The sequence below is a fragment of the Mandrillus leucophaeus genome, unplaced genomic scaffold, assembly GCF_000951045.1.
Source record: "Mandrillus leucophaeus isolate KB7577 unplaced genomic scaffold, Mleu.le_1.0 Scaffold436, whole genome shotgun sequence".
NCBI classification, from domain to species: domain Eukaryota; kingdom Metazoa; phylum Chordata; class Mammalia; order Primates; family Cercopithecidae; genus Mandrillus; species Mandrillus leucophaeus.
Window position 1 is genome coordinate 1749891 of NW_012104654.1, and position 8638 is coordinate 1758528.

Here is an 8638-nt window from a genome sequence, read left to right on the forward strand (position 1 = left end):
TTTTTTTTTTTTGATGGAGTCTCGCTCTGTTGCCAGGCTGGAGTGCAGTGGCGCAATCTTGGCTCACTGCAACCTCAGTCTCCCGGGTTCAAGCGATTCTCCTGCCTCAGCCTCCCAGGTAGCTGGGAATCACAGTCGTGCGCCACAACCCCCAGCTAATTTTTGTATTTTTAGTAGAGACGGGGTTTCACCATGTTGGCTGGGATGGTCTCAATCTCTTGACCTCATGATCTGCCCGCCTTGGCCTCCCAAAGTGCTGGGATTCCAGGCATGAGCCACCACACCAGCCTCAAGCAGGCTTATTGAGTATAGTACTACTTGGAAAAGACAGCTGGCAGAGAACTCTCCCAGGTAAGTGCTAGTTTCTGTGCAGAATCTGTAGTTTACACCTAGCACCTCTCAACAGATTAAGGATTGTATTACCTTAAAGTCTAACTTCTGCCTACTTACCCATCTGGTAGACCTGGCTGGGGCTGACTGACATTGTGCCAGCAGGCAATACCTAGGAGCCCTTCAGTGAAGCCTGCTCCCCTTAGTATACAGGAGCAATCTGGTTTCTAAGGCAATTTCCATCTAACTATTTGACAAGGGAGAGAACGTGCACTTAAATGTGAAATTTTAAGAATGTTTGTGGTTTAGGATATCTAGGGTGCAGGAAGAACAACTAACTGTGAAAGTGAAAGGGTATAGAAATTAAGAGGAATCCCGAGTCCATTGAAAAAAGGTTAACAGTCTTTAAAAAGGGACAGGTTTAGCCAGGTGCGGTAGCTCACGCCTGTAATCCTAGCACTTTGGGAGACTGAGGTGGGTGGATCACCTAAGGTCAAGAGTTAGGGACCAACCTGGCCAACATGGTGAAACCCCGTCTCTACTAAAAATAGAAAAATTAGCCTGGTGTGGTGGCACGTGCCTGTAATCCCAGCTACGCAAGAGACTGAGGCAAGAGCGAAACTCCGTCTCAAAAAAAAAAAAAATAAAAGGGACAGGTTTGGTAATTAACTGCTGTAAGGGAGCAAAGCAATTGGAATGTGATTAGGAAAATTCAGTAATGGTCCCAGAACCTAAGGTCTTCAATGGGCTATCAGTATTATCTACTTCAAAAGACTTCAAAAGATTCCCAAATTAGACTGCTAGCTTTAAGAGGAGCGGGGGGGAAATCTGCTGCTTCGTCGTCTTAACCTCTATTCTACAAATGTTTACCTGCCACCCCCTAGCTGGTGGCTCCTGTGTCTGCTCAGTGTGAGAACTCTCTGACAAAGGCGGAGCTTCAAGTGTTTTATGCACCTTGTCTTCCACCCGCTCCTTCACTTTTAGGTGAAGATCCTTAGGACCCTCCCTCAACAATATCATCCCAGCCTCACCCTGACCCAATGTGGCAATGCTTGATGTTGGTCACTGTGACCCACTACCAAAGCATTAGCATCAGGTTCTAGGACATGCAGGTTTCATGAGGCTCACAGGCTAACAAGCCTCTTGTAATTCCCTTTCATCACCTATTTGGGCCCACCTGTGTTCCCCAAAGCAGCTGTTCCCAACTTACTGCACTTACCCGTTCTCCTAACTTGCTCACAACCCTAGTCATATATCCTCAATCTAGGCTGCGGACTAAGTGGCATCTGCACCTTCCAAAATCTACTATTTCCTCTGGCATTAGATGCCTTCTTTAAAGTAACCCTCCTCATCTAGTGGAGAGCATTCCATCTCTAACTCTAAAATCAACCTTCTATATCTACCTTCTCCACTACTTTATTCCCTTCTGCTTTAAAATTGCATTCATCTCCCCAGTTTGGGGATGCAGCAATTGTTGTCCAGTTCTTTAAATGTCCCAGTGATTCTCACGATGTGGTCCCCAACCCACCTGCCTCTCATCAGCTGAAAGTGCCTGTGAAAAACAAAGCTTCTCTAAAGGCAATGTGGTGTCCTGCACTGGATCCTGGAACAGATAAAAAACATTAGTGGAAAATCTGATGAAGTCTGCAGTTAACAGTAATGTGCCAAAATTGACTGCTTAGTTTTAACAAATGTTAACATTGGGAAATGAGTAAGGGGCATACAGAAACTGATTTTCACAACTTTTGGTAAATCTAAAATTATTCCAAAATTAAAAACTTATTTTTTAAAAAAATAGCTTATTGTGCCCCAGAGCTACTGAATCTCAATTCCTGGGGCTGAGATCTGGGAATTGATATTTTTAACATGAACCTCAAATGATCCTTAAGCAAATACAAATTTGAAAACCTAATCTCTCTTTCATTCCATGTCTGAACAGCGGCTTCCCCATTGTTTTACTTAACTTTGCCTTAATCTGAGTCAATCCTTTAAATCTTTTTAACCCTAAAATATAAATCCCCCTTTTCACAAATGAGAAAACTGAAATACCCAGAGATTGTGTCCAGGATCACATGACACATAGTGGTGGAGCTGGGATGTGAACTGCTAATAAGTCTGGCTCCCAAATCCATGCTCATAACCACTCGGCCTCTCAACCCTGTTACCATCCACAGACAAACGAACAAGCTGTGTAACTAAATCACTAAAAGAACCATTGTTACCAATATTACCCTGGGCCCACCTATTTCTGCAACCTTCTTTTTTTTTTTTCTTTTGAGATGGAGTTTCACTCTTATTGCCCAGGCTGGAGTGCAATGGCGTGATCTTGGCTCACCGCCACCTCTGACTCCCAGGTTCAAGTGATTCTCCTGCCTCAGCCTCCCGAGTACCTGGGATTACAGGCATGGGCCACCATGCCTGGCTAATTGTAGAGACAGGGTTTCTCCATGTTTGTCAGGTTGGTCTCGAACTCCCAACCTCAGGTGATCTGCCCGCCTTGGCCTCCCAAAGTGCTGGGATTACAGGCGTGAGCCATTGTGCCCGGCCTATTTCTGCAACCTTCTAAGCCCAACAGTCCTTCTCTCTGTTCCAGCTTGAGACTTTGCCCTTTGTCCCTTTTACCAATGGGGAAAAATGAATGACAAGAAAGCACGGGGAAGATGTGCTAACTACCGTGTCCTGGACATGTAAGGTACAGTTCCTCTTCTCTTAGGATTCAACTCAACTATATTTTCTTTTTTTTTTTTTTTTTTTGAGACAGAGTCTCGCTCTGTCGCCAGGCTGGAGTGCAGTGGCGCAATCTCAGCTCACTGCAACCTCTGCCTCCCAGGTTCAAGTGATTCTCTTGCCTCAGCCAAGTGGCTGGGACTATAGGCACACGCCACCACGCCCAGCTAATTTTTTGTATTTTTAGTAGAGACGGGTTTCACCATGTTGGCCAGGATGGTCTTGATCTCTTGACCTCATGATCCGCCCGCCTCAGCCTTCCAAAGTGCTGGAATTACAGGCGTGAGCCACTGTGCCCGGCCAACTCAGCTATATATTCTAGTCTGCCTCTCCTAACTACCTTACACATCAATCTAATAAAGTTCCTAGTGTTCACCTTGACGTTGAATTACACACTCTCATATTGCTAACTAACTTCTTATTGGATTTATGTTGTCTCCTACAAATATTTTAAGCTAATTACCCATGTTCTCCAACATGCTTATGTCTCAGAGCATTGGTGGAGAACACTGACACAGCAGGCATTAAAATGAGGTGGTGTTTGGTAGACTGGTGGCTAATCTGCATTTTGCCAAAGCAGCATCAGTAGAAGGTGGTCTGACAATATATCTCAGGCTCACTAAGCATCTGTCCAGATGATCAGGGAAGAGCCAGCTCAGTCAGTTTCACTGTCTCTTCTGGGCTCCCTGACTTGTATTTAGAGCGCAATACCAAGTTGCAGATCCCACTGCTGGATGATAAAGTTTTGGGAGTTCCTGCCCTCCAACCAGACACACAAAACAGCATCATCTCTAATCAAATTGGTTCAGTATAAATGGAGGGCTTATAAAATAGAACGCAATCTCAGGCAAAGTCTCTGTTCTTCCATGTATCTCCCTTCATCAAGTGAATCACGAGACAATCACAGGATCGGCAGGCATGAGACCTAGGAAATATATTCAAGTAAAACATGTTTCTTCACTAGTTCTGTTTCTGGTGATTGCAATTTGCTTGATTTTACTTACTAATAAAATTTTTGCTGCTTATATTTTAAGTACATCTGAAAAACCGGATTATGAAGTTAGAATCCATATATCTCCTCAAATACTCTTAGAAAGCAGTGTCTCTCCATAAAAACATGAGGAGAAAAAGACTTCTACAGCATCTTTTTATTGTCTTTACCATTACTTTAATGCATTTTAAAATTTATCTACATTAATTGGGAACAAAGAAAAATAGACATTTCTTTGTTTTTCATAAATAACTAATCTTCATATTTGATAAAAATCTCAAACCATTATTTTACCTTCCCACAAATATAATACATACAAAAGTTTTCTGAAGTAAGCTCAACAAATTAAGTATCTTGAGACTAACATAACCACATACAACTGCCGTTTGTACTGACTCCCAGGAACGAAGCAGAAAGAAAAACTCATCAAGCTGCTCTGGGTTTCCTTATGTAAGTGTTACAGATTCAGAACTGTAATCATGTATCATCTGCCAGTAATAACGTATGGATTCAAATTGATTGTCTACAAATAAGATATCACTGGCTCTAGGGTAACTTCTGGATTTAACATGACAGTGACTACTGCATGGGATAGGCACTATACATATGTGGAAATCATAAAAAGTACTGAATGCCCTGGACTTGAACTACTGACTCGGTATGTGCCTCATTTGGCTCAGTAATAAATTCACCTGCACCAAACCCGTATCAAAAGTCACCAAATCTCTCATATATATATAATATATATTATGTATATACACAACCCACAAAACATACATACTATACATACAGTTTGTAACAACATGAAGTCATATTGTCTTAAAATGATGTAGTCACAAAGAGACATTATCCTGGCTGAAATAAATCCTATTGTCATCAGGCTGCTAGCTTTTGAGAGTCTTGACTCAGGTTAGCTACTTATATTCTGTCTACTCTTCACCCTTCTTAACATCTTGGCAGTTCTTTCAGAACCACCCTCCCCAATCCAGACAGATTTCTTTCCCAGGATCACTTGATTGGACTTTGGAAACAAGAAAGAGCATGCAGAGGGAGCAGGCAATTCTTAGCCACTGTCCCTCACACCTGCCTATACGTGTGATGTGCTCTGTCCTGTTGGCCACATTTAGTGTTAGAAAGCAGTTATTCAAAGCTTTGTCCCTCCTACCCCCCTTGGGCTTTCTGTAGAGCACAAAAGTGAAAGAAGCTTCTTTGGCAGGGGTAGCAGTTCATTAAAATATACAACTACATTTCCTAGCTCTGGGGTTCCCATTCTGTACTGGAGAGTGCAGGTCACGGATGCTGTTATTAAGGTTCGGTGTGTGATCCATGAGGTTTTCTCCTGGCAGCCGGTGTCAGGATTAGTGCAGCTCCAGCCCAGGAGGAAACAGCCTAATGAATACCAACTTTGAAACAGTGCTGTCGGCACGTTATTTAAGCTTGTACATGCACACAATTACACACAACACATACAAGGGCCTTGGTCACCGGCAATGGTCATGAGAAAATATAACAAAGGTTTGCAAGGATAAACCAATAAGGCACCAAGAAAAATTATTTCCAGTCAATTTGACCATTTCAAAATATAAGAAGGGAAATCATAGAAATTAAAAAGATTTCCTAATATCTGGTCAGCTGATTCACTGAGAGGTCCCATTAGTTCCTTTACACAACCTACCTAAATCGAATCCTCACTGGCTAAACTATGAAGTGAGGCACTGCTTAAAATCAAACTGAAAGGGATAGCCCTGAAGCTGTACACATAAGAGACTCCAATGGGCCCTAAATCCTCCCCAGCTTCACAAAGCTGGCTGTGAAGAAGTTGCAGAACTACTCCATAACCTTTTATTTTACAATTGTTTTCATGAGCATGACTTGTTTCCATAATCAAATGCAAACTGGGGGAAGTAAGTCTATGGATGGAAACAGGGGGTGGCCGTAAGTAGATCCAGTTTCCCTCCCCTGGGGTGGCTGATATCAGTAAGACTTAGGGAAGCAGGTGGGCTTTTATCTTTGTCTCTCTTAGGGGATGAGGGAAGAGAGGGACAGCAGAGGTGAGAACAGAGACAAAGAAGTGCCTCTGAAAGTTGGTCTGGAATTAGACCCCAAAGATCCCGACTAATATTGCCCCCCCTTGAGCTTAGCGTCCTTTTGTTTTAACTGGCTTATTTTTAAAGTAAATTAGTTGTTCAGCATGTTGCTAAAATGAAAAAAAAAAAACCAAATTCTAAAAATGAATTAAATCACTTTCATCCACTGCATCCCACAACTTTTGGATACACTGTGCATCATTTCTAGATTTCTCCACAAAGAAGGAGGGACAACTCAAATTAGGCACAATGACTGAAGGCAGCAGAGCAGTCTGTGTACTTTCTGGGAAGACATACAAAATGAGGGAAAAGGTCAAGGTGATCAGAAAAGGTTCTCTCATTTGAAAAACAGGAGAGGAATTGGCACTCAGTCAAGGGATCTATTTCAAGATTCTAGGAAGAGGCTTCTTCCTAGAAGAATAGAGGAATAAAATAGGCACAAAGTTCTGTAGCTATTTGTATGAGGTTTTGTAGAATCCACTTAAATTTTAATTCAGAGGATGAGTTGGGTAAGAGCAGTGCATTCTGATAAATGTGAAGTTTTTGAGAGTCCTTAAAACTTTAATACTAGGTTTCTTCCCACTAGTGAAGTGTTTAAATTCCCTCTGGGAATTATGCATTTGTCTGTTTAACATCCATGAAATAAAAATGGACCTAGGCTTACATTTTACTTTTCCAGCTTTGGTATAAGTGAATTACAAATGCCTAGACTCCAGTTGTTTTCCTAGACAGGACTTTCTTAAATGTTAATTGCTCTGGTCATTTTAGCTTCCTAAATTTAGTCCCCAATCCTGGTCATTGGTATTTTGCTGGCTGAGGCACTGTCACCCCCTTCCCCAGTAATGGCCCCACACTCTTCATGAATGAATGCTTAAACAGATTAGGAAAGCAAACAATTTTCTAATAGCAAAGAAACCTCTGTGTGTGTGTGTGTTCATCAATATAGGCTTTCATAATGAATGAAGGAATAGTTAAACAGATTAGTAAAGCAAACCAAATTCTCTAATTGCAATGTGTGTGTGTGTGTGTGTGTGTGATCAATATACAGGCTTTCTCAGAAGAGGAAGAAAACTATAGAGGTAGCACTACATTGATCTATATTTTAAAAGGTTGTGCAAGCATGTTGTGGGTCTCTTTTGTTTTCAGAGACGGCAGAGAGCAACGTCTTGCTGCTTTTGGAATATCTGGCTATAAACTAGTCCAAAGTCCAGGGACACTTATTTTCCCTTATTTGGGCCAATGTTTGTTCACAGGTAGCCAGCCTCCTTCCCCCAGTTCAAGCACTTCATTCAAGGGTGGGTGTGGTTTCTAATCACAGCTCTCCAGGAGAGGAGGAATAAGAAAAGCAAAAAGGCTGTTTAACATGATAAAGGGGGAGGGGTGGGGGGTGCAGCAAATAAGTGTTGGAAATTTACTTTAATTATTGGAAGTATATCCATTTTAGTCCTTACATTTAAAAAGGAGCCCCCGTTAGCAAGTATCGCTAAGTATTGTCCAGAGGGAGTGGGTTTATACTTTTACCAAAATTATAACACAAGTTCCTTTAAAAAAAAAAAAAAAAAAGCGATCACTGAAGCCTAAGAACCACCCACTACCTCTCAGGCACAAGGCTGCCATCTCACCAGCCTAAAATTCAAGCTCCACCAACCACCATCGCTTAGGTTCTCACTATTGCAAATATTTATGCCAGATCCTCTATAATGCTACCTCTAACTTATTCAAGACACAACGATGGTGCTGTTAGGAGTGAGAATTATTACAAGCACTACAGAAAAGAAACTGAACCTCCCTCTATAAACAAAGCCAAGGATGAACACAAAATCGCTAAGCACTCCCTAAGCTTGTCACTTCGGAGAGGCCCTGAGCACATTATGCTCCCCTCCTAGGTATGACCTGGGGCTATAAACTGCAGATCACCTTAAATAATCACGGATACTTTAAGCAGTAGAAGGAGGAGCTGGCTGAAAAAGCACACCCAACAACTTCCCAGTCACAGCAACTGAAACGTTCACTGTTCACATTTTTTTTTTAAAGACACACATATAGGAAATATATTTTCCCAATTGAGACCACACAGTTCAAAGAAACCTGAACCAAGTGGAACTTCATTACAACGCCAACCTTAGGATTGTAAAGCCCCCAAAGCAAAGGTAAATTTTGTTGCCAAAATGCAACAAAGTTACAAATTAAGAAAAACACATATAAATTAAAAAGAGGGTTCCCATAAAGAAGGCAGTAAGAAACGCAAAATAGAATACACGTGAGCTGGGCTTCTTGGAGAAGACCTGGGACAGGTTCTTCCTCGAAAACGCCCCTCTTCCCTCTCTCCAAGTCGCCGCGGGAGGGGGCAACAGCACCATGAAGGTAAACGGAAGTGACCTTGGCAAAACTACCAAACAAAACGCCCCCCTCCCCTCAGCTCTTCGGCCGGGTCCCTCGGCGGCAGCCTCCTACACGTGCGACAGGGACACCTGCTTGTGGTAGGTGGCGGCGGGGCCCGGCG